The sequence below is a fragment of the Ovis aries genome, chromosome 3, assembly GCF_016772045.2.
Source record: "Ovis aries strain OAR_USU_Benz2616 breed Rambouillet chromosome 3, ARS-UI_Ramb_v3.0, whole genome shotgun sequence".
In the NCBI taxonomy this organism is placed as follows: domain Eukaryota; kingdom Metazoa; phylum Chordata; class Mammalia; order Artiodactyla; family Bovidae; genus Ovis; species Ovis aries.
The window spans coordinates 125,414,504-125,425,549 of record NC_056056.1 but is presented as its reverse complement, the minus strand read 5'-3'; the positions used below and the strand labels follow the sequence as shown (position 1 = coordinate 125,425,549).

General features: G+C 42.7%; 1 long non-coding RNA gene across 1 annotated transcript; it reads right to left on the bottom strand.

Annotated features, from left to right (window-relative positions):
- Positions 1 to 2,002: 2,002 nt before the first annotated feature.
- LOC132659613 (uncharacterized) lies at positions 2,003 to 7,582 on the bottom strand. Its single transcript, XR_009600201.1, has 2 exons — positions 7,159 to 7,582; positions 2,003 to 4,394 (listed from the first exon to the last, which is right to left on the bottom strand). It is a non-coding gene; the product is annotated as an uncharacterized LOC132659613 (long non-coding RNA).
- Positions 7,583 to 11,046: the final 3,464 nt, after the last annotated feature.

Sequence of the window (11,046 nt, the reverse complement as noted above, 5' to 3'; positions counted from 1 at the left end):
GGGGCTCAAACTCCTTATCCAGCCAGCATGAATCCTCATAATCTCCCATTGTCTTTCTTTCTGAATTCATCATGATCACTTTCTCTACCAAGTGCCAGTTTTTGTTGTTGTTGTTCCTCTCAGGATCACTTGCTTCTTTCCTCTCAGATCTTTTTGACTTGCCGTTGACATCATCTTCGCATTTCTTCTCATTCCTTTGTACATCTGGCTCACTTAGTTCATTTCAAATGTACTTTCAATGTTTTCCCTGATCACCCATCAAAAATTTCACTCCCATCTGTCTTCCTCTACCCATTAAAAATTTTTTTATGCAACATACAATATTTTTTTTAATTATTGACATATTTGTTTACATATAGTTGAGGGAGGAAACAGTTGCTTGTATAATACAGTACACTCTAAAGGAAACAATTGCTGGTATAGTGCTGATAACTAGGGAGCAGGATGGTTTGAAAGGTCAATTAATTACATGCAAAAGAGAGTACAATAGAAGTCAGGGGAGGGAAAATCAAGTGGTCTAAAGTCTCAAGTTCACAAGGAGCCAGGAGCCGATTCTTGATTGATGCCGGTTAGAATCACAACAATAAAGGCTAGGAGACAGATCAAGAAGAGCCAGTGAGGCAATAAATTCATGGTGAATAGGAGGCCAGAAGAAGCTTGATGTGACTGCAGAAGAGTGCCTGATTTGAAGAAATGAAAGTAGTGTCTAGAAAAGGTGATGGAGGTAGGCTGCTGAGAGTCTTAAATCTCAACTACTAGACAGACATTGATGAGCATCCCAGGAGCAAAGGGTCTTTATGTCTCTATTTTTAGCTAGTTTCATTTAAGTCATATTAAGCTTCTAACATACAATCCCGTGGGAGAAGTCTTTCATTTAGAACTACTTAAATACCAGCAATTTGCATTGGTGATTTTTGCCTTTAGTTAAATGTGTGTTCTGACAGTACCACCATAGTCCAGCCAGTAAAGACAGAAGCCAAGTTGGGCTTCTCTGAGAGAAGATAACAAAAATAGAAGAAAAACCATGCTTGCTTCGAACAGGCACTGTCATTCTGCATTTTAAAGCAGGACCTTTTCATTCATCTAGCAAGACATAACACAATGCAAGCACACTTCCGCTAGCACTGTTATGATCATAAAGAAAGCCGAGAGTTTTCTCTTTCAGCTGCAGGCACATGGGACTTTGCTGCAGGCTGCGCTGATCGTGAGAGGATTGTTTGTGGTGAAGTCTCTAACTCCTTCCCTTTCCTCTTATTTTGGGGAGGGAAGTTTATCCTTTCCATATCTTTTGAAGGATCAAAGTATATGAAAATCAATGTGCCATGGGTGAAGTTTTCCAAACTTCAAAAGCCAGGTGCCTTTGGGCACAGAGTGGCCCCAAGCATGCTCTGCCCTACTCTGACCTCCTCCCGGCAGGCAGGTCCTAGGCTGCGCAATGTGTTTTGAGGGCATTTGGGAGCTAAAACAGATGTCTTACCAGAAGTGTTTCTTCCTATTTGGAGGAAGAATCAGGGAACAGTGTGGGTTGTTGAACTTGTGTGTTTGGAGATGGAAGGATCTTGGAAGCTATTGCCAAATCATTATTTTCCTGAAGCATCTGTCTACCATGGACTGGATCAGCTTTTAAACTTGGACTTGAAAATCAAGTTTTGACAACATCCACCCATTCTGCTAGAGACCTGCTCTGTGATTTTAATTTTAATTCTCTTGAGTATTTTGGTTATGCCCTGAAAAGTCAGAGCCTGTATGTGTTGGGTGGGAGGAAGGGCAATATCTTACATGCATATGTAATACATATGTATGTTGCTATTTAGTTGCTAAGTCGTGTCAGACTCTTTGCGACTCCTGAACCGTAGCCCACAAGGCTCCTCTGTCCATGGAATTCTCCAGGCAAGAATACTGGTGTGGGTTGCCATTTCCTTCTCTCTATAAAATGTATATATATATTTGTCTCTCTCTCTAAAATATATATATATATATGTAAAATATACACATCCACATATACACATAGACAAGTATACCCGTATATATTTATGATATGTTATATGTAATATGTGTTAGGTATATGTATTATTTGTATATATAAATTATGTAATGTTTATTTAAATTATTTCCTACAATCCTTGGGGCTGTTCTGCAGTTTTCTTCTTTCTTCTCCTGTTTTCCGTCAGCTCTGTTGAGGTTTTTTAAATGAGAATTCTCTGACTCTTCCTCTTGCCAGGATGAGGGGCACAGATGACTGAGCTCTGGTCATTCTCATGGTGGCAGGGCAGGAGACACTGTGACCTACGGGAAGCTTCCTTGCTGGAGAAACACAACAGAGTCCTGTCTGAGGCACTTCCGAAAGGGTAGGCTGACTGCCCACAAAGCCAGGGATGGCAGCTTCAGCTTGGCCTCAGTTCATGGGCATTCTCCCCTGGTTGCCCAGGGAGGTTCTGTCTCTAGTTCAACTTAGCAAGTGAAGTTTGTCCTCTTTCCCTCAAGTCAGGAGGCATGGAGAGATGGAGGTGTGACCTGTGGTGCCCAGGTCACTTTCATGGGGGTGTCCCTTCTACTTCTCGTGATATTGTGGGGTTCCTCCTGTGACTGGGCCCCCCTCGAGTTCTCAACTCTCAGAGCTGTCCACATGGAGCCTCCAGGAGCTCGTTATTTACAGCTCAGGTTTTCCTGCCCCAGTACTGGCTAGGGAACACCCCTTCGTGGTGTTTGCTCCAAAGTCTCTGGTCCTGGGAGCCCTGAGTCCATGCTCACCCGTCTCTCCAATCCTGTGCGTGCCTGCTGAGCCACTCAGTCGTGTCTGACTCTTGGTGACTCCACGGACTGTAGCCAGCCAGGTTCCTCTGTCCATGGGATTCTCCAGGCAAGAATACTGGAATGAGTTGCCATTTCCGCTTCTAGGGGATCTTCCTGACCCAAGGACTGAACTTGAGTCTCCTCTGTCTCCTGCATTGGCAGGAAGATTCTTTACCGCTGAGCCACCAGGGAAGCCCATCTTTCCAATCTTAACAGCAGCCTTTTGCTCTCTGTCTTCCACTCTCTTAAGGATACAAGAAGAGTTGCTACTTCTTCAATGTGTTTAGCTTTTTACTTGTTGTTAGGACAGAATGGGGACTTCCAAACTTCTTACATTTGGAACCAGAAAACGGAAGGCTTCTGTATGCCTGAATGTTAACTATTTAAGTTCATGGTAGCAGGCTGAAGGGTTACAAGGTTAAATTCAAGATAAGCATTTTCTTCCAGCTAAAGGTGCCAGGGAAGTTATTTCTGGGTAAAGAGGAGGAGACAGTGGAAGTGGTTAGCTAAGTAACACTTTTGGGTTCATGTGGATTATAAATTGTGAAATACAGGATAGTCGAGAGTTGCTTGAACTTGAAATCTGACTCCAGTTTTGATTTGCTTCTTGGGGGTGATTGAAATAAGCAACGAGGACAATCCACTGAAAGAACTATGAAAAGTCATTAAACAGAAAGTTTTCTCTTCTATAGCTGAATCCTTAGGAGCGGGGCAATTCTTCCTGATAATGACTGTTTTCCCTACTGCTGGTTACATCCTTACAGCATGTGTTGGTTTGTGTTTTCTGGTGGTGTGGGAGTCAGAGACCCTGGAGAAGGGAAAGGCTACCCACTCCAGTGATCTGGCCTGGAGAACTCCATGGACTGTGTAGGCCATGGGGTCGCAAAGAATCGGACATGACTGAGCGACTTTCACTTCACTTCACAAGAGTCAGGGAAAGGCCATTAGCTGTGTAAGTTGCAGACCACAGATGTTGGCCCTTGTCCCTGATCACTTTTTCAGATGTTCATATCAGTGTTCTGAGAGGCCCAGTAGCAAGTTCTGGGAAATAATTCTGGGATAAAAGAAGTTTTAAACAATGCCCATGGCAACCCAGGACACGGTATGTAAACCGAGTCTCCCATTTACTTCCCTTTCAGCCGTAAGTACATCTTTTCCTCTCTGGATCATATTGATTCCCTCTTGTAGGACCTCAAGCCTTCAGCTGTCCTTGGCTGATTGAGTTTATCTCCATTCTGCGTCTAGTCTTTCTTCAATCATCTGGCCTTCCAGCTGCTCTCTGGATGCTGGAAACTCAGCCTCTTTGCGCCAGTGCTGACTCAAATCTCAGAGATGGAGCTTTAGATGAAGTAGAAAAGAATATCTTTCTTTCTCTGCCAGACAAAGGGGTACACAGCAGGCTCGTGCCTCTCAAAACTGTGTGCCCCAACCTGGGATGATTTGGTGAGGAGTTTTATAGCAGTGGTTCAAGGGCAGATTGCTGATAAGGATTAGGGTGTGTGAAGAGCCTGCATGCCTTTAATTCGGCCTTAGATGGTCCCATGAGTTTCCGTGAGTCCTTTAATCTGGCCTCAGGTAGTCTCTTGAAAAGCTTCTTTAGCCTGAAATAAAGAACACTAATATCTTTCATTTGTTGAGGGTTTGCTTCCCTGTGGCTCAGATGGTAAAGAATCGGCCTGCAATGCAGGAGACCTGGGTTCTGCCGGAGACCCAGGTTCGATCCCTGGGTCAGAAAGACCCCCTGGAGAAGGGAATGGCAGCACACTCCTGTATTCTTGCCTGGAGAATCCCATGGATAGAGGAGCCTGGTGGGATACAGTCCACGGGGTTGCAAAGAGTTGGACACAACTGAGCAACTAACACTTTTACTTCTTTCTTAGTGCTACAGAAATGTCCAAAGATATTGTTATGTGTATTCCTGAGGCAGAGCCAGGACTTGGCCCCAAGACTGCACTATCATTTCTTGACTGCTCCTTTCTTGTCTCTATATCCCCTGCCTCCTCAGATTAGCACCTGTTTCAATCTGCTCTTTGGAACTCAGGGAAGGCCATGAAGGCTGAAGGCTACTCCCTACAAACAAGAAATGGGGGGCATGGAATGACCCAAGCCCCACAAGGTCCTACTTTGTTTCACCCTTAGAATATACATTCCTTCCTGCAATTGCTTGAGCTACAGACATAGAGTCTTCTTTAGCCACTCTTGGGACCAGAATGGACAAGAAATGGAGCAATTCAATGGGGCTGCTGCTGCTAAGTCGCTTCAGTTGTGTCCGACTCTGTGCGACCCCTTAGACAGCAGCCCACCAGGCTCCCCCATCCCTGAGATTCTCCAGGCAAGAACACTGGAGTGGGCTGCCATTTCCTTCTCCAATGCATGAAAGTGAAAAATGAAAGTGAAGTCGCTCAGTCGTGTCCGACTCCTAGCGACCCCATGGACTGCAGCCCACCAGGCTCCTCCGTCCATGGGATTTTCCAGGCAAGAGTACTGGAGTGGGGTGCCATTGCCATTCAATGGGGCAGTGGTTCTCAAAGCCAAGGATGGATTGTCTCAATTGTTTCATACTTAAGCAGGGTCTTTCAGATGACACCTGCATTTGTCTTATATCACATATGTGTGCTCTATTATACTTCACAGAATACATTGAGGCCATTGGAGAGAAACGTCCCCAAGCTCCTCTACCAAACATACCAAACTTCCTACATCTGCAGCTACCCTTCCTAGTTGTTAAAGCAAAGCACTATTTCTTTAGGTTTTGCCCCTGGAGCACTTACATTGGAATTATTTGGATTGAATATTGAAAAAAGACTAGACCTATTGATTCAGATACCTACGAGTGGAGAGAGCATGGATATCTGAATTTAAATGGGCACACTTCTTGATTTTCATGTACACTGGTATTTAAGAACTACTGTCTTAACCTATTGATCATATTTTCTCTAATATATTCATCCTTTTTTCTTTAAGAGATAGAAGTAGGAGTCTATATTGGTTAAGAACAAGAACCCTGTAGCTCTGACATGTATTATCTGGGCCAGTCCCTTAAACTCTTTGCTTCCATTTCTTTATCTGTAAAATGAGAATAATAAATACCTCATCTGCAGAGGCTAACAAGAAAAATTAAATGAGTAAATATATGTAAAGAACATTGTCTTGCATATAACCAGCAAGATAAGTGTTGACTGTTTATCATTGCTCAATCCCTCCTGGGCTTCCCTTGTGGCTCAGATGGTAAAAAATCTGCCTGCAATGCAGGAGACCCAGCTTCAATCCATGGGTGGGGAAGATTCCCTGGAGAAGGAAATGGCAACCCACTCCAGTATTCTTGCCTGGAGAATTCCACGGATAGAGGAGCCTGGTGGGCTATAGTCCATATGAACACAAAGAGTAAGATATGACTGAGCGACTAACACACAACACAATCCTTCCTATCAACACTGAAACCTGTGCAAGACTCTCCTATTATCCTCTTTAGACTCTTTATCTCTCTTTTTGTAGTCACAATACTATCACCGTCCTTTTTAAAAATTATTTCCTCCATTAGGTCCAATTCCCTTCCCCGCAACAGGTCTTTAGTACCAGATAAATGCTTTTCTCAGCTCTACCCTTTAACCTGGTTATTTTCTACTCATTCTTCCATTGTCAACTCACTGGCGCCTTTTGTAGGGAACCCTCAGATTATGCAAAGACCCTTGTTATGTGCTTCAAAATCCTGCATAACATTTATCACAGATGTAATTTTATATTTATGTGTACAACTATTTGACTAATATCTATCTCCTCCACTAAACTGAAAGCTCCAGAAGATGTGGGACTCTGCTGACATTTTCATAAATGTTTCTCCAATGCTGAGCACAGCACTGGGCCTGGCACATAGTAGGTTCTCATAAGTGTTTGTTATATGAATGATGGACAAATATGAATGTACGTAAAAACCCTAAGGAGAGAGCCAAAACAGGCCTGCTCTTAGTAATTTACCATTATTTAAAGAGTCTACCTTTAAAATAAGACAGGCCTGAGAACCAATCTTCACCGTCCCATATGCCAGCTATGTAATCTTGGGCAATATTCTTAACTTTCCAAGTGGTTCCCTTTCTTTTTTTTGTAAAACAGCCATATCACTCTAGGAAAGTACAGTGTGTACCATACAGAGTTGTTATGGGGACTATAGAGAAAAAGCATGCATAGGGTTTAGCACCATGCTTGGGCCAAAGCAAATGTCCAATAAATGTTCATTAAGATGTGATGATAATGATCTTCCTGCTGTTAACAAAACTCCCAAGAGGTCCCCAGTCTTTTCAGTGGCTAATTTCAATCATGAAATCCCTAGGTGATCCTTTATGCACTTCCCATTTCATCTTTACTCACAGCAAGGAGTGCGCGATTCCTTGGGTATATCCTGCACACGCTGGCCAGAGTCTGCTTTACTTCCTTGCATGCTCTTGTTGTCTGCCACTGCTCCAAGCTGCTAGCTTGCTTGTTTTTTTGTTTTTTTTTTTTTTTCTGCTGCTTACACCAAGGGGGGCACCTCTATGCACATTCAGCAGTTGCCAGGGCCTTTGCCAGAACTACTCCGTCATCTTCAGTGGTGCCCCTGCCACTCCATTTCCTCAGCAGCGTTGGGCTCCCTCCCTCTTTTCTTTTCTGCTTTCGGCAGAATAGGAGAAGTAATGAAGCCTGACCCTCTCAGAGCAAGATAAGTGACTTGTGAGGCGCAGCTTTTCTAACGTGTCCTTTGTCCTTTGAGGTTTCCTCTCTCAGGGGCATGCATAGGAGGATCAGGGCAAGCAATGTCACGATCTTCCTAAAGATTCTAGATGATGGCCTTCTCCGCCTACATCAGTGATGTTGGGGGCAGTGAGAATGACAAGAAGGAGTGTCAACCCTAGGAAACTTGGAGAAGCTATTGTGCAAGTTCCCTTTCAACGGTAGAATATGTGGGCTTAAAAAATGTTCACAGTCTAAAAGTTGAGAGTTATGTTTTATGTGGTGAGAAATTTTTATAACTTGATCGCTGGGTTGGGAAGATCCCCTAGAGAAGGCAAAGGCTACCCACTCCAGTATTCTGGCCTGGAGAATTCCATGGACTGTATAGTCCATGTGGTCACAAAGAGTTGGAATGAGTGACTTTCACTTCACTCTATGACTTCAGGCCCCAGAGACAGTGTCTCAAGTAACCCTGAGAGGACTGCTCCAAGGAGGTGGTGGAGGGCAGGGGTGGGGTGGTGGTGAGGGTGGGGGGAGCTAGGTTATATATAAGTTTTACAACAAAGTGCAGGTAGTCAAACAGCAAAAGATGATGGTAATTAAAGAAAATTAGATATCTCAAGTTAAGGAATTTAGTGCTTTTCTATGTATGGGAAAATGCAAGAGTCTGGGCTCAGTGAAATCACTCTTGTGATATGTACCTCAGCTATCTGGGGCCAGTTTCCTGAGGTTTCACATCCTGAGTTTCCTCAGGGTTCACCATGGGGAGTGACTGCAGCCTGATGGCTGCCAAATGGCAGATATTCTTTCCATCTTGAGTTTCCTCAGGGCTCACCAGCTCACCATCCACGGTGGCTGCAACTGCTGATGATTGTGACATCCTTGTTTACTGGTATGGCAGGAAATATTCCGTTTCTCAGATAGGCCCCTTCTTTCCTTTCCCACCCAAACCCTAGGCCAACTTTCTCTCATGAAGAAAAGAGTTTGCCCTGGTCCAAGGGCATTTTCAGATCACCCACTCCAATTTTCTTGCCTAGAGAATCCCATGGACAGAGGAGCCTGACAGATTCTAGCCCATAGAATCGCAGTAGGGCGTGACTGAAGTGACTGAGTGAGCACAGCATGTAGTGCAGCACAGGGCCATTCAGAGTGGCCCGAGCAGTTTCAAAGTGCTGTGATGTCCTTACTTTATGCAGTGATTTTTATGTCTTGTTTTTTTTTTTTTTTTTTCACACTAAGGAACATTTGCTTCATCTCTTCCCTTGGTACTTTAACCCTTCTTTCCATTCATTTGGTGAGAATTTTTTTTATGTGGGGTGTGTGCGTGTGTGTGTGTGTGTGTGTGTGCTTTGAAGAAGCAATGGGAGTGGGTAGGGCCTCTCTTTGGGCCCCCTGAAGTATCCTTGAAGAAATTTGAAAATCACAACTTGAGAAACATCAGGGAGGAAAATTCACTCTTGCCATACCTCTTGTGAGGAATAACAGAAATAGAAATAGTCAAATGACCAGTGCTCTAACTAAGCTCTGTTAATCTTTTCCCAAGGCAAAGTGCATACAATTATTTTTTTCTACAGGATGCTTCCCTGATTTTTCTTTCAAGGACAAAAGATTTGTAGTCTGAGCAGCTGGATCACTTCCTCCCACTATTCTGTCCTTGGAGACATTTGGCCCATTAAAGGGAGCCCACGGATTCCATTTCAACAGATGTATCTCACATTTACTCAGGATATAAGTGATAGGGTGACTCATTGTGCTGCTAATACAATTACAGTCTTTGTTGTTTAAGAATCATATCTTGATTCCATATAGGCAAAGAGATTTATCACCATTCTCTGTTGTAAGGAAAGACTGAAAGGACAATATATGTGTAACAATTCAGAGAAAACTGGAATGTTTTGGTTCCAAACTGCATGGTTTGTCATTTGACTCACAATCTTAGGTGAGGGCATATAGAATGTGGGCTTTCTGAATTTTAGTATAAAGTCATGGATTCCTGTGTTCATGACATTGAAAAACCTATTATGAGGTGCTCTAGGAAGCTGGTTGTTGAGAAATGAAAGAACTCTTATCCACTTTCTTTTATATTTTGTACAAATTCTATCTCTGTGTGAGTAAGATACAAGTACTGGCAAGTACAGTATTTGAATTTTACATTTGATCACTTTTGGAGCAACATGTACATACGTTTAAATTCTTCAAACCACATTACTGAAAAGACTTTATTACTAAGCTGATTCTATTTCTCCTTCAACAATGTCTGTCCCTTCTTTCTCTCTCTCTCTCTCTCTCTTTTTTTTTTCCCACTACTTTTGGCTCCTAATTTCTGCAGGGGCTCTTGAGATAGCAGGAAGAGTGAATACTACTGCTTACTCTTCCTCAAACTCCTTTCCTGGGGATCAAAAGTGCATTCAGGTACTGAAAGAAAGAAAGTACCTTCCTAACTGGAAGTCTCATCAGGAAGACTGCTTTCCTGCTTATCAGGAAAACAACCACGTGATTTTTCTCTAAGGTCTGTATTTAGAAGTAATTTAACAAGATGTGGGTTTGAATCTCAGCTCTGTTGTTTACCAGTTGGGTGATGCAGAGCAGATTATCCTGACTCTTAGTGAGAGACAGTTTACATAAAATGGAGATATAGTCCTAGTCTCCTAATAGGATCATCAAAGAATTCAGAATGATGTCACACTGACTGGTACATACTTAAGACACAGTAAATATTATCTACTCTTTTTCTTTTTCTTTATTATACTCTCAGGACTAATTGGTAGCTAAATGCATGAGAGTTATGGATTAATTGAAAGCCAGCCTCAGTTAACTGAATGAGAATGGAGGGGGAATATAGTTTTTGACAGATGACCTATTCTTTGATCTCTAGTGGGCTGCTGCTAAGTCACTTCAGTCGTGTCTGACTCTGTGCGACCCCATAGACGGCCGCCCACCAGGCTTCTCTGTCCCTGGGATTCTCCAGGCAAGAACATTGGATTGGGTTGCCATTTCCTCCTCTAATGCATGAAAGTGGAAAGTGAAAGTGAAGTCGCTTAGTTGTGTTCAACTCTTAGGGACCCCATGGACTGCAGCCCACCAGGCTCCTCCATATAGTGGGCTAGTTAATTTCAAACCCAAGGAACTATATACCAATCATAGGATTGGGTTTTGATTATGGCTATATTGACCATGATTTGATTCAACAATGAACAAACGAGTAGACCATATTATAGGTTAAATGAATTAGGAAGGTGCAAGGGGATTCTTGACTTAAGATAGGCCAAATTCTGTTATTTTGTGCTCATGAAGCAGTGTGTATAATAGGAAGCCATATTCTTTGGAACTAGAGAAAGCTGGGTTCAGATTCCAATTCTAAGGGGTACTAGTATATACATTTAAGGAAAATCTTTTCTTTTTCTCCCCTGTAATATGTAGATAAGCATACTTACTTTGGAGTATTAAAAAATTTGAATGGATAGCTCATTTTAAATTACTTATTAATATCATGTTAGGCGTATAGTAATTTCTCTAAAAATGTTAGGGTTTTTAAATTTTTTCCCTGTT